This window comes from Monomorium pharaonis, chromosome 9 (genome assembly GCF_013373865.1).
Source record: "Monomorium pharaonis isolate MP-MQ-018 chromosome 9, ASM1337386v2, whole genome shotgun sequence".
NCBI lineage: Eukaryota > Metazoa > Arthropoda > Insecta > Hymenoptera > Formicidae > Monomorium > Monomorium pharaonis.
The window spans coordinates 19,321,180-19,343,558 of record NC_050475.1 but is presented as its reverse complement, the minus strand read 5'-3'; the positions used below and the strand labels follow the sequence as shown (position 1 = coordinate 19,343,558).

General features: G+C 45.8%; 2 protein-coding genes across 11 annotated transcripts in view; one reads left to right on the top strand and one right to left on the bottom strand.

Moving 5' to 3' along the window:
* Positions 1–9,085, bottom strand: part of LOC105839217 (SET and MYND domain-containing protein 4) — a 207,352-nt gene extending 198,267 nt beyond the window's left edge. The window contains exon 1 of the mRNA XM_036292214.1: positions 8,227–9,085. The gene's annotated coding sequence lies outside the window, so the exon portion shown is untranslated. The remainder of the gene's footprint in view (positions 1–8,226) is intronic.
* LOC105839218 (growth factor receptor-bound protein 14) overlaps positions 1–22,379 on the top strand; it is a 295,416-nt gene that overhangs the window by 147,919 nt on the left and 125,118 nt on the right. The gene's annotated exons all lie outside the window — the stretch shown is intronic.

Here is a 22,379-nt window from a genome sequence, read left to right as displayed (position 1 = left end):
TTCGCTTTTCCGATCCCGCCCCCTCCCCCTCTCCTTCCCCCGAGAAATAAGGGATTATTACGTAGACACGCGAAGTGTGATTGTAGCATTTTTCTTATCGAATTACAGTCTTCGAGCTCGAAACTTTTCGCGAGGGACTTAATAATCCAGAGTATTTTAAGTGATTAAATGCTCTAGATTGATAGAAAGAATAATTTATTGTTACGATAAAAAGTGCATGCCGAAAGAGATCATTTTGTCACATCTCACTTTAAAACCCTTTGAATCAGTTAAGTGACAATTATTTATCCAACATCTGGAATCCTTTAAATGTATTACCTACGTGTGTTCAATATGTAACAGTGAAAATCGTTTATGGCTAAGGCGGGACGGTGAAATCGATCTGGGATAATTTTCTCGATTCCTCGGCAACGCCGATGATTAAAGTTGTAAATGTTTACGGCACGTACGTATATATGTCAGCTCGCAGAGCTCGCGCGCGGCTTTCGCGAAAACGTGAACGCACAAAGTTAATGCATTCCGATGCGAGAGCAGCAACGATGCCATCGACGGCAACGGTATAAAGCCGATGTTAATATTTGATTTGCCGGTTGCTGGGCGGCGATGCGCATGCCCGGCGTATCTTCGACACCCTCTTCGTGTTTCCCACCTCCCCCCCTCCCTCAAATCTCGCCACCCTTAGCCAGCCCTTCCCTCGTCCTCCTACCCCTCGCCCTCCCGCCGGAGACACTCGTATTTACGTATCTGTCGCCGCTCTCAATAGACGGGATTTAATACCGCACGCTGTAAATTCGCGTCTTGTGTCTCGCGGATAAGAATTATCGTTCGAGCGATCTGATTTCGCCGCCGGTCGCCGAGGGTTCAACGATCCCCCGTCGCAACATCGCGCGACGATGGCACGGTATTTTATTTCGGATAATTTTGGCCGGTGTTGCTAACGTCTGGCGGTCGATAAATGCCGCGATAATTTTGATGCGGTCGCGGGAAAGAGAGAAAGAGAGCGAGAGAGAGAGGCGTTGTAGGGTGGCGGTGGGTCGGGAGAGCGCACCGGTGACACCTCGGAAATTGTCGATCGGACTTTACGATGAACTTGCTATTCCCGTCCATCCTGCCCTTCGTTGTTGTGTAGCGCAACGTCGACTCCCCCCGGGGGGGTCGCTCGCGTCGAAACTTTTTTTTTTCTACATTTATAAAACGCTATCGGTTAACCTTTGTGAGTGACGTGGCGAATTTATCAATCGTGCTTCCTTTTTTAACGGGGGATTTATTAATACCGCGGCTCCCTTATGTGACAGAAAGTGTTCTATAGACTAGCGATCAGGCATAACTTTGTTTTTACCTACTTGCACGGCACTTTTCCATATAAAATGTATCGTGATGCATCTGTTGTACCACGTCGCTTGCCTGACGTATCAGTGCGCGCCTCCTCGCGTGTTAATATTTAATGTGTCGTCTAACGTTGTTAAAGCAGGAAGTCTGATGGAACTAAGCTAGGCATTTCAATGCATAAATTTAAACCCTTTGAAAGTCGCGAGTCTCTGCTGCTTATTAAAAGAAAGAAAAAAGAGAGAAACACGTAAATTTTACACGAGCTCCTCTTATACAGCACTACTCGTCAGGAGAACGCGTTGAATAATTTTCGCAGCAGAACCATCTCGCATTTAGACAGAATAATAATTCTTCGAAGAAAAAAAAAAAGAAACGCCGAGAATTCTCCCTATCTCTCGTATATGTTTATAGGGTACCCAAAACAGATTTAAATGTGTCACGAGCGTACATTTAAATGTATTCGGCCTTACTCCCTGGTCTTAAAGCCGAACATTTTAGTCCGTCGGAAAAATTATTTTAACGATTATACCGTTAACGTTGTCTCTGAGAAACGCCGTACGAAAGCAGATGGTCGCGGAGGGATTTCGTAACGTAGAGCGAGAGAAAACCACCGAGCCCGAAAATAGACGACTTTGCGGGCGTGCACACGTCCTCGCTTTATACGAGGAAACGAGAGGCCTGTCAGCTGATTGGACGAGTGCCAATTTTTGGTGAATGAACCGAGTCGGTCTCGTGTCTCGAATACACATCCTCTTTGATAGTGTGCGGGTGCCCTCGTTCACGGCTCGCGTTCGGTCGCGAAAAATATGAGACTTGTTTTTTTTTTCCTTTATTTTTTTTTTATCAGCCAACGCCCGCGGAAACGCAATCAATTCCGGTACTTAAGAGAGATGTAGCATCTCGATTTGTAATAGGGCGAGAAACGCTCGAGTGCCGTTACGCGTCAGTTATTCGCGTAATTCTTTACACGGAATCACCAAAAAAGTGAGATATCGCTATTTAACATATATTATGAGATTGTCAGGTGGTGACGTTGCAGTTGTAACATGTCGAGAAAACTATTTGGAATTCGTAACAACGTCAGAATTACATTGGCCAACTCGACGTCAAGTCCTCTAACGGCGGGTTGACTCGTCCTATCGAGTTAAAGGATTAACGCGCACGTCCACCCCGAGAGGCGTGCCCATTACCGCGAGAAGCGGCTTTGATATGCTAATAAAGAACCAGTAACGCGATCTCGATGTCAGGATATTGTCGCTTGATAAAGACGTTGGAGACACGGGTCCCGAAAGAACAACCGCGCGTGTGACACATGCGCGTAAAAGCCAACACAACAGGCTTTAGGCCCCGGGCCTCGGATTCCCCTGGGAAGATAATGAGATTTCGCATGTGCGAGAATCGAAAATCATCTCCTTTGTGCGCCGGGAGCCGAGGTCGCTTAACGGAACACCCGGGAGGATCGCCGCTGATGGAATCTCACGGGTCAACTCGACACTGGATGCTGCGCGAGGACGGCATCCTTTTGCAACGGACGCAGAGGAGCCGAGCGCATGCAAATCGCAAATGGCCGAATAAAAACATGCGTTTATGCATACGTAATAATATGCTGTGCGGTGCACAGCTTTCGTAGAACGAGATTAACGCACGTGTGTGTGTCGCATTGAGAAAATGGAGACACAAGAGAGCATTAACGTTAGGAAAATAGAGGTATTAGCTCGGGCGGACTTTACGGGGAAATTTTCCCGTTGCGAAAGACGAGAGAGAGAGAGAGAGAGAGACGAGATTATAGTGTGTCGGGATTAGGAATCCTGCTTCGTGGAATTTCGTGGAGCCAGCGCTGACAGTACCTACATCGATCTCCATTTCTACGTTTCGCTTTATTCCAGACGGACGGCGCTATCACGCGCACGTTCAACCGCGTATCTTGTAATAACTTCGTTGAACGGAGGGTGGGAGGGAGGGGGTAGGGTACGATGTGCCACGGTACGGTTCTCTCTATTACACTTCCGGCCCCGCGTTTATTTATTTGCGAATCCGTTAGACTTACTCGCTACCGAGAACTCTATTACGCGCACGAGCGTCTCCTTGCCGGTTGGCTGGCCGCAATGCTTCTTGGCACGTAGAGCGGGTCAGGGCTGGTGGCAGCGATACCACCGCGATAACCTTGTTCGATAAGCGTGGCGGCTTGCGTTTCCGTTAAGTCGTGCATCCTGCTGCGAATTGAGCTATCTACGGGTTAGTATCAAATGCACGAAGCCCCACGGCTACTATAGGAAAAAGGAATTTAATCACTCTTTAATGCCGATAGACCCGACGTGACGGTTTTATTGGCGAGTTGCGAGGATGTTCTTTTCACGATTAATCCTCGATCATTGAATAGAGTTGATCTTTGTGAACTGCTGTCAAAATTTTACAAACAGTCACAATATTGTTTCTTGTATCTTGGTTATTTTTTTCCGTTATTTCTTATTATTAACGTAATCAAAGATGGCATGAAAGCTCTTTTAAGCTTTCATGCCATCTTTCCGTTAGCATAGAACATAGTTTGTTCTCCTTGCGGTTAAATAAAAATAATCGCGATTGCATTATCCATATTTAATGTCACGCTAGACCTCTCCGCCAAGAAGATCAGCTTTTCTAAATAACTTTGGGAAAATGTTCAATTTCAAGTGGGCACTTTTGCCGGGCTAACGAGTTTAGGGGGCACGCGCGCGCAGTTTCCGATTTGTTCGTGGCAATTTTTGAGCTTTCCCTGAAAATTCGATCATCGAGCGCGCGCGCTCGGAGAGAGAGAGAGAGAGAGAGAGAGAGAGAGAGAGAGAGAGAGACGGAGATTAGTTCGCGTTCGGGGTGGGACGTGGAAGAGATGAGGTGAGGGTAGAGCGGTTTCCGACGCTGGGGATAGAATCGGCGGGATCATTTCCTTGAATTTAGAAAACTGTGAAAATCCACTCTGGATTCGTTGCGATGGCGCGCGCGCGCGGGTCAGCTTACGACGGGCAAATTGGATTTCGCAGGCGCGAAGGGCGAGACAGAAATCGAATCGCAAGGGATAAAAGCGTCCGGGGGTAGAGGGGAAGGACAGCGGAAACCGTTTCCGTTCCCGAGTGCTCCCGCAGGAGCGGCTTTCGTGTCCGTGAGTCGGGAAACGGCGCGGCGCGATTGCCAGAGCCGATCCGTCGCATCGTGCTGTGCGGTTTCTTTCGATCCACTGGTTTGCAAATTGAAACATCGGACACAGATGCATCATCGAGTAGTGAATCTATGCTTACATTTTCAATTATATTTTATAATATCGTTGGAATATCTTTGCGAACATTAAAGCATGACGGGGGAGAGGATAGAAATCAGGTAGAGCATTTTATTTTATCATAGCGTATCCATCGACTAATTAAATGAAGAAAATTATTAAATATCTTTATGATCTCGATAATTTAAGTCTCGTTATTTTTCGTTATTATGGATTTATAATTCCATTTTTATTTTATTTATCAATACATGTGCAAATACGATATGATACTTATATACATTTAATGTCATTTTTAAAATTAATTTTAATATTAAATTTTATTTAACGTATACTCATCACAAAATTGTTGCAGATAGTGATATTACAATTTGCGCTATTTGTGTCAACGATCAGAATCCTTAACGATCAAATTTAAATTCTTTTTCTCTTTTTTTTGCGTCCGCGTTTGTAAGGAATCTATTTTTTGTATGAATAATCAACGCATAACTTTTTCTCTTGTTGCGTTCTTTTTTAACGAACGAGAACAAGAGAGAGAGAGGAGGTGAAGTATCATCTCGAGGTAATTAGCGAGACAAGAGAAGAGTTCTGAAAATTTTAATCAAACCGAGTAGTCGCGCTCGTACGCCCGAGTCTTGCTATTTGCCACGTTTGTTCGTTGTCGGGCACATATTACTCTTAATTTTGCAAAAGTCTGCTCTCCCCGGGCCTCCTCGATTCCTTTTCCCCCTAAAGGCAAAGATAATATTTGCCCCGAAATTTCCGGGGTGAGGACTTGTGACGGGTCGAAGGTAGCGCCGGTTACGTATTGCATACTGCGACAAAGAACGTTTGCTCTTCCCGGCGCAGGCCGGAACTCCCGTCTCCCGAGAGCCTTTAAAGTTTAAAGGGCCAGCTGGAGGGCATTAGGAAGGAGGCGCTGTGCCGCGTTATACGCGGCCCTTTAAATCTCGGTGAAATTCTTGCAAAATGCTCGAAGCGCTCGTCCGTCCGACCGACATCTGACTTTTTAAGAGAACTCGAGAATTTTGCATATTATTTATTGCGATGGGACGGAAGCTTCTTTGAAGCGAAGAGCTACATCATAGATTTTCTACCAATATTTTGCTAACTCTCTTCTATTCCTCGAACCATTTTTTTTTATTACAAATCGATAAATTAAATTTTTTTTTGAACTGGTACTCTTTAATAAATTTGTAAGAGTATGAATTTAAAAGGGATTATGAAATGAAGGAAGAAGAAAATTATGGGAATATATATCGCAAATGTCGTTTTTCTTCCTTGCAAGATTTGCATTGCTAATCAAAACGTTAAAAATTTATTCTCGTGACTCTTCAAATTAGATTCGAATATTTTAGCGATCTTAGAGAGATTATTTTTTTTTTATTATACTTTTTTCAAGTTGCATTGTTTCCAAAGATCTAATAATTACTGACAGTTTTGCCGCACCTGCACTGATGAAATAATTTTATTTTAATTAAAATGTGATTTAATTTTTCATTAAGGGACGGCGTGCTGTCCAAGTTTATGAGCGAGTTTGTTTTCCGTAATTTATCTTTTACTTTGTATTGTGCTTTCCTGTTATATTAATCATATTTTTCTTATTTTAGCAATTGTAGAAATAATACTTACGCACACAATACCTGTGTACATATATGTATAAAATAAACTACATGTAATTTAAGATCGATAATTATAGTGAATATTCCAAGATGACACAGAGTATTGATCGATCTTCAATTCTTTCTCTCGAGCCATAGCAAAGGTTACTCATCTCAGCTCAACGTACATCGCGCCCTTCGACATTTTGGCGCGAGATATTTCTCTGTTTGCACGGATTATCCCGCGGGACTCGATTAAAAGGATAAAAGCATCCCTCGTGGAATTTAACCGCGCGGAATAACGAACCGGGGCGGCGCGACGCGCGTGTACAAACCGATCGACACGCACGTCCGCTCGTACCCTCTCGCCGTCGGCGTCAACGTCGATGTCGTGGAGTTGCGGCGACGCGACGACGGAGTCCGCCGGGGCAGCACGCGGCACCGGGAATCGACGGATAATCGATATCGGGCTCGATTCCCCGACCGTCTCGCCGTATGGAATAACGATGTCTCGTTAATGCCGTCGAACGAGCATGAAAGAGACCATTCGTGTCGGTTCGCGACGGTGGTGGCGTGGTGGTGGTGGTGGTGTCAAAGGAAGAAGGAGGCACTCTCTCTCCCTCGCCTACCTCGAGCTCCGTTTCCTCGTTCGCTCCGGCCCTTCTTCCTGTTCTTCTTTCGCTTTTGCGTTTACGTGAGTGGGAGGGGGGGGGGAGGGGGTTGACGTTGACGCGGCGCTATGTACCCCATGCGATACTGATAATCGACCGCGTATCAAAGGAGCACACCTTTGTCTCGTGCCTTTGTTAGTTTACGTATCGAGACGGAGCGCATATCTCGGGCATTCATCGCGATTATCGCGGCGACAAGGATCTCCTCCCGATGGGAGAAGCCACCCCCGAGGGTGGCTTTCCCCCTTGTCGCGTCTCTCTCTCTCTCTCTCGCTCGCATCCCGGGGGTTGCTTGTCGGGGGGGGGGGGGTTGATACTCGAAAGCAACCATTTATCACTTATGCAGCATGGATGGTATCGTCGACGCAGCGATTCCGGGATAATTTATCGCGTGTTTTTGCAACGGCGCGGCGCGGCGCGGAGCCGACGGCGGCGACGGCGGCGGCGGCGGCGGCGGCGGCGGCGTCTCGCTGTTTCCGCGCACGCGAAATGAATTCCTCGCTCTCCTCAAGAGCATCTTCGGCGGCATCTTAAGTATCTGGAATTCTCTGCCACGGATGCCGTCCGTCTTTTCCGACCCGTCCGAATTTCCGCGTTCCTCCCCTTCGCCGCCGCTTGGTGTTTGCTCACGTATCCAAAGTTTCGTCCTGTTACCGTCGGCTCCCCTGATTCAGCATCGTTTCTCGAGCCTCAGGAGGGAGATGATCGTGTCCCCGAGAGAGGCCGTGTTACCATTTCGCGATCAGCGACGCGAAAAACGCCGGTTTTTGTTTTCCCGTCTGTATCTCTCCGAAAGGCCGTCGTCTTCGCGCGCGGTGGTCGCCGTCCCTATCATTATGGATATACTTTTCACCCCTTATTCTCTCGCAGCCCCCGAGGCAAAACTCGTGAGCAGGATAAGCTCGGACTGCTCGGTGTGTAAAATACACTTCCCCCTCGTACGAAAAGTCCCGTCCGGTGAATCGCGCTTTCAGAACAAGTGCCCCGGGAGAGAGTACTCTCGCGTCGACTCGCTAGAATTCTGACAATGCACTTCGCCGATGCTTGACATTTTTTCTCCTCGTTCCTTTTCTCTTTCGCCCGTCGTCGGCCCTTGGGCACGCGGAATTGTTTTTTTTTTTTTCCTTCTCCTAACCAGATCCGGGAGAGCGGCGGACTTGCGAATGGAATTGCGAGAGAAATTGCGTTCTCGAGAGACCGAATTATTCTTGTCAGCAACGAAGGAGGGAGGTATCTTCGCTACGGCGAAATGTTACATTTTTCATTACTACATGATGATTTGAAAAGAACAGACAGCTTTTCCTAGCTACTCATGCGCAATTCAAGGATAATGATGCAATTAATGAAGCATAAATCGTGGGCAGGATGATTGAATTACCGTGATCCGGTCTGCTTCGGACGCGTAAAATATTAGTTCTTACGAAAAGTTTATCACAGGATGTCCCAGATCCCTCCGGAATGTTCTCGTATCCTCCAAGCCTTCGCGATCGAACGGTAACGCGCTACTGAGATTTTTCTTAAGCAAATACCGCCGTTTCGACTCGCGTTCGCGGAAATGGGTCGCGATAACGCGCATACGTAATGGACGGATGAAGGTGTCTGCCGCTTTGCATACCGAATCTCTCGTGACGCGGCCACGTTGTTACGTGAGTAAAGACTTTTCGTCTACTACGGGAACAAGATAGCGGCGACGTCGGAGGGAGGGTCGACGGAGGGAGACGGAGACGGAGACGGTGATGGCGGCGGCGTCGGCGTCATTGGCGCCGGCCGGGTAAGAAGATAACTTCGTTTCCTAGCTGAGAACCGAATCGACCGGAATAATTAATAATTAACGCTGGGGCGTGACCCGACCCTGCCTGCAGCCTTCCGTATTCTCCAGAACCTCGTTGCCATCATCTCGCCACCGAACTCCTAAAGTAGTATCGCTCGCATAATATATAGGGACGCCGAATTTCCATCTCCCTGGAATCTCGTGGAATTTTTTGCGAGACTGCTCTTTCCTCGCGGTGAAACTAGGAATTACTTAGGAGCGGAAATCCCAAAGTGTGTGTGCGCGCGCGCGCGGTCTGTGGAGTTATACTTTAAATTGACAATAATCCTTTGAGAACAATGATTAGTTAATTACTTGGTAAATCTTGGGAAGCTCGACAAGTTAAGAGGATTTAATGAGGCTGGTGCACGCGGTGCGTAGCGTCGAAAGACGCGGTGTACGTTGTTAGGGGTTCCTCGAGGTTGGAGAATAGTCAATGTACGTTATACATATAAGTAGTATAACGAGCAGAAATACACGCAAAAATATACTTCGCAAGACGGATTACGCAACGTTGATTGTGAAAACTTCGACCTCCTTCGCGCGTCTTTTTTTTCTCCAGCTCTTTTCTTCGCTCAAATTCCGCGAAGAACATCAAAGGGCAGCGGGTGAATGACGTTGGCTGGTGATATATATATATATATATATATATATATATATATATATATATATATATATATATAATAGTTGTGAAAAGCGCGCGCGATGTGTGCGATCGAGCTCAAAAGAATTCCGCAGCCGGCGAGGTGTGTCAGCCTGATCGGATTTCGGTTACCGTCTCTCCCGTTGGCAGACACGAGTATGAAAAGCTTCATCCTGCCGCCGCCGCCGCTGCCGTTCGCAAGATGACCGTCGTTGTCGCGACTTTTGACGTCTCGCAAAAATAGATAAGCACGAGAGGGAATGACGGGGGTATCGGGAGACGTGCGGATATTAAACCACTTCGCGGATCTCGCGTCAAAATCGCTCTGGCGGCGACTCTTTTCAAGGACTTTAAGCTCCAATAATCTCTGAAAGTTAGTAAGGATGTCCAGTAGAAGTGTAATTAAACGTATAGAAATGTAAAGGGCAAGGTTTCTCTTTTTTGTATTGTTAGAAAATTAAAATCGAGTAAAATTAGAATTTAATTTTCTTGTAGACGTCTATGAATTTATATTTGTCGAGAAAAAAAATTGTTCCGCGGATTCTATTAATAGCAAACAACCAGATAGTCTCTATGTAGATTTGTTCCGTAATTTGTCAATATCGCGCGATCAGCATGAAGAGTCAGTTCTCGTTATGCAATGCTAATTTTTCAATGGCAGATTGCGTGATCATTACGTCTGGTAACTGCGAGATCTCGTGCCGTAATAATGCGCCGGTAACTTTCCGCTCGATCTCCCGACGCGGCGCGAAATATTCATCGTCGTTTTGTCAGACAAACTGCACGGACGTCGTTACAAAATGTCAATTTACACGAGGACAGGTGCAAAAGAGCAGTTTGTTTGGAGCGTCGAGCCAAAGCTCTACTGACGCAAATTTTCAACGCAAAAAGCACTATGTTACGCTTTAAAAACAGCAAAGGATGATGTGTACAAATGGACTAATCTTGGCCTTTAGAAGTAAAAACGATATTTTTGGGGGGAATTTTTGAGCTGATGAATCAGATTCTGATCTTTAAAAAATTTCAAATTTCAAAGTTATTAAATATATGTATGAGAAGTTACTAAAGTTCTTGAAAGACTAATGAGTAATAAGTCTTTGTTTATAGACATTAATAGTTTAAAAAAATTTTTTATTAAATAGAATAGAGATTAGATCATTATGTTTTACTATAGAAAAACGTGAATTAATACGTTTGTACAACTCAACAATGCTAATTTGTGATATTAGATGTTTAATATTAACAGCTTCATATATAATACTGACTTTAATTTTTCTACAAGTTACAATTTTTTTTAAGATTAGAATCAAATTCAGATATAAAAAAAAACTATGATAAAATATTGTTTTTATTTCGTGTGTGTGTGCGTGCCACTCCGGAAACTAAAATTAGTCCATTTTCTCCATCGTCCTTTCTATGTTCTATTACCGATGTCACATACCTTATTTCAAGATTGATATTTTTATCCTCCGAAGGACGATAATTGTTTAGAGATCACGTTTATCAAATTGAATTGATAACGCCGAGCTACAAAGGCTCGTGACAGCGCGGGGGTGTGTATCCTACCGGGGATATTTTTCTATATAAAAAACGTATCTTAGAGATTTCGTTCGAGGGACGCGCGTTTTCGACACGGCCGTCGTTATCGCTAATAGGACGAGTCCGTATCGTCCTGGTGGAGAGAGCGGGCTATAGATCCTTTCGAAATGACGCTCGTGTCGTCCATTGCGCGATCGCCAGGACAGACCATCGGAGACCAATAAATCGCGCGCGGATATCGATCTTTATTACGGCAGAAAATAGAACGGCGAAACGCGAATGGAGGGTGTATGGTCCGCCGTTGGTTTATTCCTCCTCGTTTATCGCGCGCGGCCGTCGAATTTGCTCGCGCGAGCGCGAACGTCGGCGACGGGCGGGAAAATCAGGTCGCCGCGTGCGCGGCGAGACGAAGAATTTTTGTGTTTTCGGCACATCAATCCAAATCAATTGGATTGACTTGTGTATTAACAAATTATTTATTGTACGTGCAAATTCATTTTGCACGAAGGCTAAAGTGATTTATAGGCGAATGGAGTGATTTATGGCGAATTCGATGGGATGTGTCAGTGCGCGCTGGCACACGTCAAACTCCATATCGTACGCAAGTTAATGTAAAGGCAAATGCAAAGTACATAAATAGTTTGGAACCGCGAAATATTTAATGTAATTTATCACACATTGTTTGATTGGAAAATGTATGTCGGGCGTTTCATCAATCAAGCTGTTTCCCCGTCACGGTTTTTATATCTTTATGCAGATTAATGCACAATGGTTTTTAATCTGTCCGCCACACCCCGAGCCCGCGCCGTTGAATAACCGAGATGAAGCGTTTGCAGCGCAAGTTTCCCGTCTAGGAGTAAAATAAATCGAAGGTTTGTATCTCCCCCCCCCCTCCTGCCCGTCTCGTCACGTCATTTCACTTTAAACCGAAACGGGTCACTAAGCAGCACGAGATAATGCGCCCGCGCGGCAAGTTTACCGTGCGGCAAGCGGATCGAAAGAGTTTATTATTGCGCCGTCTTATTTTAAATGGAAATGATTCCACAGCTCTCTCAAATAATGCACTCGACTGTGTGGCGGGTGTTCCCTGTTCGGGTGCGCGAAGTGCAAATTGGACAGCGCCGAACGATACGGCAAAAGCCACACGCTGCTGCTGCTGCTGCTGCTGCACGGCACTCGGTCGTAAATATCGGTCGATTCTCGAGCGTTCCCGGGCTCTCTAATTTATACGTCAATTAGATTACCTCGCCAAGGAACGCGCCAGCTCGTAAAATCGCGCGCAAAAAGTTGCGGAAGGAGGGCCCATCTGCGGAACCGAAAGAATCGCGAAGAAGAGAGAAGGTGGTACGTATATGCAGGGGAGCGGTAGAGCAGACGTCGTCCGATATGGATTGGGACCAATAACCATCCGCCTCCTCCTATTCCGCGATCGTTTATCTTCGCTCACGTAAATAGCGTCGTATAATCCCGTATTCCGCATGGAAACCGATTGGCCCGTAAAACGATTTTGACTTTCCTTAAACCGCTGACGTCGGGTATACCCCGCGGATCCCCAGCCCCGAGCGGCCCTGCTGCCGACGCTCTCGAGCTAACCGTAGATATTTCCACGTCAACGTTAATTTACCCGCGTTAACGTCGATACTTTTTACACTTACTGTTTTCTTTCTATCGAGGTCGCGGTTGTATCGACCGGACGCAGCCCTCGGATAAGGCTTTTAATCGAGATACGTCTTGATTTTATTTCCGTATCATTTCCAGGCGCGGAGATAATTCATTGATCTCGCGGTCAAATCTCTCATTACTTCAGCTGTAATAGGCAGAGTTGCTGAATGCGTCGCCTAAATACTGTACCTCGAATATTTTTAATTGCTTTAATTCTTAAATTCCAAGCTTTTACAGCAAGAAAAGTTTCCAACGAACTAATTTATTGTTGGTGAAAAGGTTAAACGTCGGAGTTATTAAACTATACACTGAAAAAAGAATTTACTAGATTAAAATAAATATTTTTTTCAAATAGTACCAAGCAGAAGTTTTGTAAAAAATAAATAATATTTATTTCAAATAAGATAATATTTATTTTTTTTACAAAACTTCTGCTTGCATTTTGCACACAACTCACTCAATGAAATTGGAAATATAATAAAAAGATATGTGAGTAGCATTTGGTAACTCTTTCTCAAATAACAATTACATAATGGATTTTTCTTCGGGGAAAGCTTTTCTTTTGCGAAGCGCAGGGTGTTCACTGTTATTTTGCGTCTTTCAAAATAACATAGTTTAAAGTATGCGTAGGAGGAGACGGATACCTGCAGATGCGCAGGTGGCAGATACCTTTATCGCTACGTGTCCGTTAGACACAGCGAGCGTGCGAGCGTCATCGCGTGTGCCGTATTGTTTTAACGTACGCTCGAGTTTACTGGGTTAGGATATCTGGAATGGTATGTCCGCTCTATATATACGCGGGTTCCTTGGCCCGAGGCCAAAAAGTGCGGGTTTTCCGGACGCGAAACCACTGCTTTTAGTAGCCGCGGGCTGAACTACACGAGTGAAAAAGAACAAGAGAGAGATAGATAAAAAAGGGATTATACTCCCCGCCGGCTTTTATCTTTTCCGTTTTAACCGATTTCCACCTCTTACTCCTTATTCCATGTTGGTTGCGTGTGTATAGCGTGACTTCCCTCCCATAATAAAACTGTAAAGCTTGTTGGAACAGCACGTGACGATCGACGAGAGGATCGTTCGGCATTCGATTCCGATCGCGAGGAACGATCCGTGAAAAGGTGCTCGACGATCGGACCCCGAGCACGCTTTAAGTCCTCGTAAAATACGTCGTCCTTTCACTCCGCTTCGCCGCCACGGCGATTAAAGGGTCAGGGGTGAATACCTTTTTATCAACAAGCGCTTTCGAGAAACGCGTATATCTTACTCGATCCTCCGATATTAATCTCCGTAACGTCGTTCTCAAAATAACGGATAATTTCTATACACATTTATCATTCTTCACATGAATAATTTCATGATCACAAATATGACATAACGTTAATATTTAATAAAAAATATTTTATCAACGTGTGATGGACTTGCGCGCTATCTTTTAGTTAAAAGAACGATGGTGAAATGGATCGACTTTTTCCCGCGGAATGACAAGTAAAACGGTACGTTTTTTTTTTACATAGTTTTTGAGTTACTGAATCTGATTATGAAAAAAAATCTTTAATTTATTGGAAAAGTGTTACAATTTGATTATAATGCTTTTCCCGACAAATTAAAATTTTTTGAAGGAAAAATATCAGATTCAGAACAGTTCAAAAAAACTTGTTAAAGGACACATTTCTACTTATCACTGCGGAAGTAAAAATTGATCCATTTCACTCATCGTTTTTTCATCAGTTATTTTTTAGATTTTATTAAATTAACGAACAAAATAATGGCTGATACTCCACGGGGAAGCGTATCGGATAATTAAAAGTTAAGAGTTGGCTTTTTCCAACGTGCGCACCGTCCGTTAAAAGAATGAAACCTTTAATCGAGCCTCGGCGAGATGAAAGACGCGGGCACTTCTTTCGCTCAAACACACTCGCGTAATGAAGCAGCCGTCATTACACAATACAGCGGGGCGACGCCTGCAACCGCAAAAGTTCTCTCTGCAAACTTGCTCGCTCTCTCAGAGCTCTTCTTCCGACTACGACAAAGATATTTCCTGAAAATCGCCGCGATGCTTTTTCGCCAAGTGCAACGGGCACTTTTCTTTGAACCCGAGCGGAGAATCCGCCCGCAGTTCAAAGAGCTTTGCTGGAACACGAGAAGACAAAGGAGAAACGGGGGGGAAAAAAAGCGGTATATATCGTTTTAGAGCAGAAAGAGCGCGAAATCGTCGTCACATTTTATTGACACCGTAAGCGAGAAATTTCGAAATGACGCTGAATCATCGGAGTAATCGCGCCGTAAATGATCTTTCATCGAATACCGAATGAACGTGTGAATGAGAAACGCCAAGTCACAAGACACGATCTGGCAATATCGACAAGACTTTTTATCAATTTTACGTTCACTCGCGCTGTAACGCGCCGTACCGTAAACCGCACGCATACAATTACATACGAAAAAGTCGCGTATTGTAAAGGTGTCGGGTAATTGCACGTCTCGCCCTACATAATACACGTTTCCCCCGGAAGCACGCACTTCCGCGGACGTCGAATTGTTACGATTCAGCACGTTTGATGAATGACATTGAAAAAACGTCCAAGAGACAGGGGACCGATGACATGACAAACGGAAAGAAGACAAAAGGATCGGGGAGCGTGACGCGCGAGCGACGAAAGACACGAACGTTGCAGAATAGGACGGACCGTAAGAAGGAAATAAATTATAAAGAATCTATAGGTTTCAGCGGGGTGGGGCTCGCATACGTCCGTCATCGTGGCTACATTCCGTTTTCGCGGTTAGATGACGCTATAGAGAAACGCATAAAAAACAAGAGAAAGAGAGAGAACATACAACATTGTCCTATAGAATTTCGTTCTCAATGTTTTCTTCTTAACACCCCACGAATTTCCAGCGTGGACATCTAAAGCCTGATATTTTATACTCCGCGATCAAGAGAATCAATTCCGCCTCGCCGTTTTGCAAATAAATTTTTATTTTTGCAATAAAACATCCTTAGCATTGTAACGCACGTAACGGGGGGAAGATATTTCATCAGACGTGACAAATAATATCACTAATAATAACTCGTCAATTTCTATTGGCGAGGCTGCAAATTACATTGCATATTCATACGCGCGCTTAATAAGAAACACGTGTGCGAATCCGACTGAATGCTGGAGAAGAGAACGCGCGCGTAGCGATTGACTGCTAACGAGCGTGATGCTCGTGAAACAGGCGATTATCAGTGATAATGACGCCGAGGGATAGGCAATATATACCGGCTTTGCGCGAAGCGAAACATCTCTCGCCGTGCTCACACACGGCCGTTCGTTCGTCCGCGGTGGCAAATTTATTGCCGAAAATAAACCGCGTGTCGTCTATGGGTGCCAACTAGTGCCATATGGTACTAGTGGACTGGAAAGAGTTAATAACGAAACGCACGCGTGACTACTACGACGACGACGACGACGACGACGACGTCGTGGACGGGATGCGCGTCCGTGATACACGTCAAGTTAAGGGGGCACGCCACTCTATAAAGTTGGCTCGTAAATTCCGGCACGCGGCACGCGGGACGTTTCATATTCCAAATGATGGGATATAGAGAGAAAGAGAGAGAGAGAGAGAGAGAGAGAGAGAGAGAGAGAGAGAGAGAGAGAGAGAGAGAGAGAGAGAGAGAGGCTGGGAGCATTTCCGCGCTCGCGCACGGCAATAATATCGGGAGGAAGTTATTCGATGTTGTTCGAAGAGGAGTTATAGGATCCACTTCTCCGAGTGAATTATCTTCCCTGCACTCTCTTCGAGGATGCCGGCGCGAGTTTCTCCCTCGGGATGGTACACAGAGTCTCCGATTGGCAATAAGGTCGTCAGGCGGACTTGAAGAACTATAAAAATATTGAATTCCTCTTTTTCAAACACACACACACACGCTTAAGCGCGCGCGTGCGCGCGTATGCGACCTGGATACGTCCGCCCGCGCGCACGACAGTTCACCGAAATTTCACAGTTATTTCACGAAAGAGAGATTTCGCGGTTTCCTTCTTCCGCGCGACACAACGTCGTTTTCACCGAACGAGCGAATTCAATTATTCCGCGTACGTTTTTGCGAGTGATTCGCGTCGCGACCCGCGTGAAAACCGCCCTCGCCCTCCGCTGTTACGTAATGCTGCAGCCGCCGCCGGCCTTGCACGCCGCACGTGCACACGCTCGGCCGCGACAGCAGAACAATTTTCCTCCGGGCGTACTCTGTTTAATCGGAGCTGCAGCGCTGCGATCCCCGGGAATTGATCGCCGATAAAATACATTTTATCGCGCTAATCGTGGGGGTTATGGGGACAAGAGGGTGGGCGGCGGGGGAAGGACAACCGGTAAATGCGAGCGGCGGTCGAGTATCGGCGAAAAATACATCGTGGATCACCGCGGACGCGGCACCGGCACCGGCACCGGCACCGGCGGCAGCGCGATTAACGAGCGCGCGTTACACCGAAAGCCCATTTCGCCGATATTTTCGCAATTATACGAGCCAGAGACTGGTGCACGTGATGTTCCCCTCGCCGCGGTGCGCGAAATTTCGCCTGTACGCTCACGTCACAATTATACGATCGCGCGTAATCACGCGCAGCCGTCCGCGCGTTGCATTAACCGCGCGCGTGGATCGCTCGCGTAAACGACGACGCGACGTTGACGTGGATTTACTGCAGCGCGTTCGTCACCGCGCTCGCCTCGAAAGCCCCCCAGACATAATGAAACAATGAAACGTGAACGGAGCAAGGAAACAGAAAACGGGGAATGAGCTGAACAGTTTGCAGGATGAAATAATTCCCATTAAATATTTGGCTAATGTAACGAAAAGTAATTGTTATTTTTCTAAATGTTCAATAAGTGTAACAGTACACTCGATAACGTAACGGATATTATATCGCGTTGTACTTTGATCCTATCGTACGTTATAGATGTCGCAAAAAATTATTGACTTGCTCTTCGGCCGACAATTTACTATCTGTCTCACGTTTATTATCAGTTCTAATATTACGTACATATTTTCTGGTTTTGCCCCAGTCGATTTCAAGATCTTACATAAATAAACGTTTCCGTGCGGAACGTCACCGCGTAATCACCGGCGGCTGTCCGATTCGCGGCCGGCCGCGTAATAAAGTAAATCCCGAGAGAATGGAGAAGCACGAGAGAAAAAGAAGGAGACGAAAAAAAAAATGTGCATTGCGCGTCGCGCGTGTCGTAACGCATCTAATTCTGGAGCGCGGGCCTCGCGACAAGTGCGTTTCGATCTATGAATAGCGATGATGCGGGACGTATACGAGTGCCACACCGCGCGACCTAATCGCCGTCTTGTCTCTCCCCTTGCCCTCCCCGCTCGCCCCCTCGTCCTCCCTTTCCGTCGTTCCGCGATTTTCCCCCGCGTTCTCCTTCCCTCACCCTCCGCAGCCTCTCGCGCTCTATCGGGACTCGCGTGCACGGACACGTGAGCGGACGCAACGCGCGCGTAGATAGAAGTTGCTCGGTCGCGCGCTCGCGCGTGCACGTCGTCACTTCGCCTGACAGACAGTTCGGCGGCACGCCGATATCTCTCGCGATGACGCACGCACGTGCATGTGCGTGTTTCACGCCCGTCTCGGCCGCCACTTTGCCAACCGCTCGCTCGCGAGCCGATAGCGAGCGATTCGACTCGGGCGTCGTCTTTGTCCGGGGACGAGCGTACACACGCGGTTACGGTCACGCTATCGTGGGGAAACGTAATTAACCCACTGGCCGCGGGAATGTATAAATCGATCGGTGAGCTTGCCGTTTCTTCCGACTTTGCGGTCTTCGTCATTAAATTTATCGACGCTAATTGCGAGCGAGCCTCAGACGAAATTCCCCGCTCAACCGAGGGGCTTTTACTCTTTCGGGTTCCCGAGATACGTTATGCAACGATTATTAACATTAGCTTGCCGTATGTGTAATTTAATTCGAGCTCGTTAACTTCCCTGAGTTTGCAATTTTCGCTGTTATCTCGACAGATGAACTTTGAACGAACCTCTGTCTGCAAATCGACGAGAAAAACAGATCTAACGGAGAAAGTAAAACCTTATTTCTTTCTCGAAGTTACGCGTTATTAATTATTAACGTATTAATCGCGTAAATTTCTGGACACGATCGCGTATGGGACTTTTGAGATGAAACAGTTCGCGGAAAACCGAAGACAAGCAGCTTCACAGTGTAATGAATAGAAGCACAAATGCTCCGTACGGAGTTTCCGAGTCATCAGTTAAAACCCATTTTCGCGTGACATTAAGTGTCCCGACACTTGCGGTTACGACAGTGCCACTATTAGTCTTCATTATGTATCGCGACCTCGCGACATACGGCAGTCGCGTTACGATACCGCGAAAACGAGTCGACGAGGTTCAAATTAGGCGAAAGTTACTGCGTGTGTGTGTAAGTGTGAAAGGCATATTAGTCGCCTAAATTGTATCTCGTTAACATTTGTATTCTTACTCAACAATATAACATTTTTTAACAATAATATGAAAGAAATAAATGAGCTTTATATAGACCTTAAATAAAACTTTACATATTACATCTTATTTTGAATTTACAATATTAAAAAAATTAGGCACTATTGGTATTCATTTTGAATTAATTTGTGATAACTGAACGCAACATAATCGTGCAGTTTTATACTAAGTTTTTATATTTTTGTAAAAGAAGATTTATTTTAGAATATTTTACCTTTAGAGTATCGCAAACAAAATTGCGATTATTATAAAGACTAAATCGTTATTTTTATAAAATCCGTCAAGTTTCCTAAATTACGCCAAATTTTATTACAATAAATGATATTAATATAAAACTAATAATGATAATAATCAACACTAATAATTAATACGAATAAAAATACATTAATTGCAAAAGCAAATGCAAGTCAGTTTTATTTTGACGTCTTTATTTTCTTATTATTTATTAATTATTAAATATTTGATTTTTTTTCTCGACAAATTAAGTATTAGATAATAATTTCTTATTTTCTTAATTATTTTAATTTATAAAGTCGATATTTTTAAAGGTTGAAGTAATATAAAACTGATAAATGGGATATGAACGATTTATAGTTTCCTAAATTGTACCTTTCGCAGTACGTTGTAAACAGATTATTACAGTAAATTGTTATCGGTAAAGATGAATTATCGCAGTGATATGTATCTAATATTTTAAGTAACAATTTCCAACGTTTATTTGCGTGAATTGCAAAATTATTGCCAAACAAAAATATATAAAAAATTACTTAAGCAGTACGCACACTTGGCAACGCACGTTTGGCATTTCTTCTCTATTACGGGAAATAACTGGAATACCGAATTGAAAGAAACCAGTTTTGTCTCACGCGAAGAAACACAAACTCAATTCCCTCAACTATATTATATCTTCAATATTTTTTCCATTTTTTATTGTTATAACATTACATTAGTTACGTTGTTATTTTTACACATACATAAGTTAAATAACGTTCAGTTTATTACTCTCCTCTTCTGTATTATCATTTCATTATTACACACATTGTGACACAATATTACTTCATATGATTAATCGTTAAATTAAATTCCATGTCGTTAAATGCCATTGGATGGAAAAGCGCGAAGTGATGAGGTGTGTGTGTGTGTTGGCTTGCAAAATACACAAATGCGTCGAAATGCAATACGAAATGCGCGTGGGGCGTTCCTTCGAGCGTACATATCGGAATATCGGAAACGTTACATTAGCGTCGCGGAAAACTCACCTAACGAGAACGACGCCCGCAGCGGAGGCGGCGAGAACGAAATCACGTACGAAACGACGACAACGACGACGACGACGACGACTCGCGCGTATCGAACCCTTTTCAAAATGACGAAAGTTCTCGCTCGAAGTCGTCTGCTCTCGCGGTCGTCAACGGCAGCCGCGTCCCTAGCAAGTCGGAAATTTCTTTGGCAGGCACGTAGGAAATATCGTCCAACTCTTAGGGAAGAAGCCGGCGACGGAAACTTTCCAGCAATGTTTTCCGATTTGACGTATGGTGAGCGTAATGCATCGTCCGCGGGTGTTTTATCTTCGGATAAAATTGGGTTTCTCTCTCTCTCTCTCTCTCTCTCTCTCTCTTTCTCTCCCTTCTTCAGGACATCAATCTTTATCAAATCGACACGTGCGAACCGAATTCTATTTTCTTCCGTGTTATTATTATTATTATCTACGGCATCGCCATATTCATTGCATATTGAATTGATTGCAAGGTTTCGCGATCCTAATTCCCCGGAGAGAGGGAGATTGTGGATGGGGTGAGGGCTCGGGGAGGGCGGGGGGGTTTTGAAAACGCGAACTGTAGCGAAATCGCTGTAATCGATGTCGAATCCGCGCGCGACGGAAGCCGACGTAACGAGAGCCCGAGCAAACGATCTATAATCTGTCGATAAATCGTATCCCCCGTGCGCGCGTTTCATTAGCGTTGCCGCCTGTTCCCGCCGGTCCCGGCATTCGGCCAATATTCGGCGTACAATATTTCGAGCTGTCCGTCGGTTGGTCGCGACCGCGGTTACTACGAAGCGCTCATTATTCCCGACAATGAAATCCCATAGAATCGACTCGTCTCGTTACTCGTCCTGGTTAACTGACGCTAATTACGATTCCGGGAACCATTAGCCGCCATTGTTCTCTCGCGCGCAATGGATGCGCGATACCGACGTCCGTGTGTGTTTATGGATAATCAATCCCACCGTCTTCCATTAGCTCCGACTGACCGCCTGTGTCGTCTCTTTTTTTTTTCCGTTTTCTACATTCCGGCGAAATCCGGTTACAGTTACTGCAACTGTATGGAAACATCGTGTGACAAAATGCCGGATTCCCAGATACAGAGTGTGAATATCTCTACAATTAAATTTGGCGACCATTTTCGCCGACGGTACGAAATTGAATTGTGCCATCGCATCTACCCGCGATTCTCATTTTCCGGACGGGCGCGTCTTACGTCATCCGCGCGCGACTGCGATACCTCCGAGTGCCGATACCCTTTAAGATTCGATTGCCGGGAGTCGAATGGGTATCGATTTCGTAACCGCCGCGAAAAGATGGGTATTTACGCGGCGCCGATATTTCCACGGAAATGCAGTCCACGGGGGAGGGAGAGGGGAGGGGGAGGGACGATGAAGATAGAATCCGATCGAACAGAAAGCGCGGATCCGTAGCTGTAGCTTGTTGCTAAGGAGAGCAGGAGGAAGCGGTGTCGCCGCTCGTTCGGTAGTGGAGGACGCAACGTCTGTGCGACCCGCGGCGCGAAAGGGGGTGGCTGACGGCAGGGGGTGAACCACTAGCGTTCTCTGAGGCTCGCTCTCAGTTGGTTCAGTGGGACATATCGATCCGGCGAGCGGGGTGAACCCCGTGGTGCAGGGAGGGGTGGCAGGGAGGAAGGGTCGACTAACCCAACCATCCAAACCACCCAGCCGACGAACCATCCAGAGCAAGCATGCGTGGTTTCCCCCTCCCCGCTGGTATCAACTCTCCCTCCCCTCCTCCCCGCTGTCTCTTTACCGCCAACATGCCGTTCACCCCTCTCCCCTCCCCCTCCCCCTCCCCCGATGCCCCCGAGAAGGGAGGACGCGGAGAGGTGAGGGGCGGGGAGGGGGGGTGGTGGAAAAGCTGGTCGGGCCTCCCCTTTGTACCAGCGGCTATATCCTGGACAAAGAGCTATCGCGAGCTCTTCGTCGAGAGGAAGACGGCGGATAAGCCCCACGGAACAAAGGAACCGCACTTTTTTGTCCGTTTCAATTAAATCCTCATCGATATACTCTTGGCGACGGAAGTGTTTCCGCGATACGGAATCGTATCGGGGGGTGGCGCCGAGGACAACCGTATCTCTCCGGGTCTC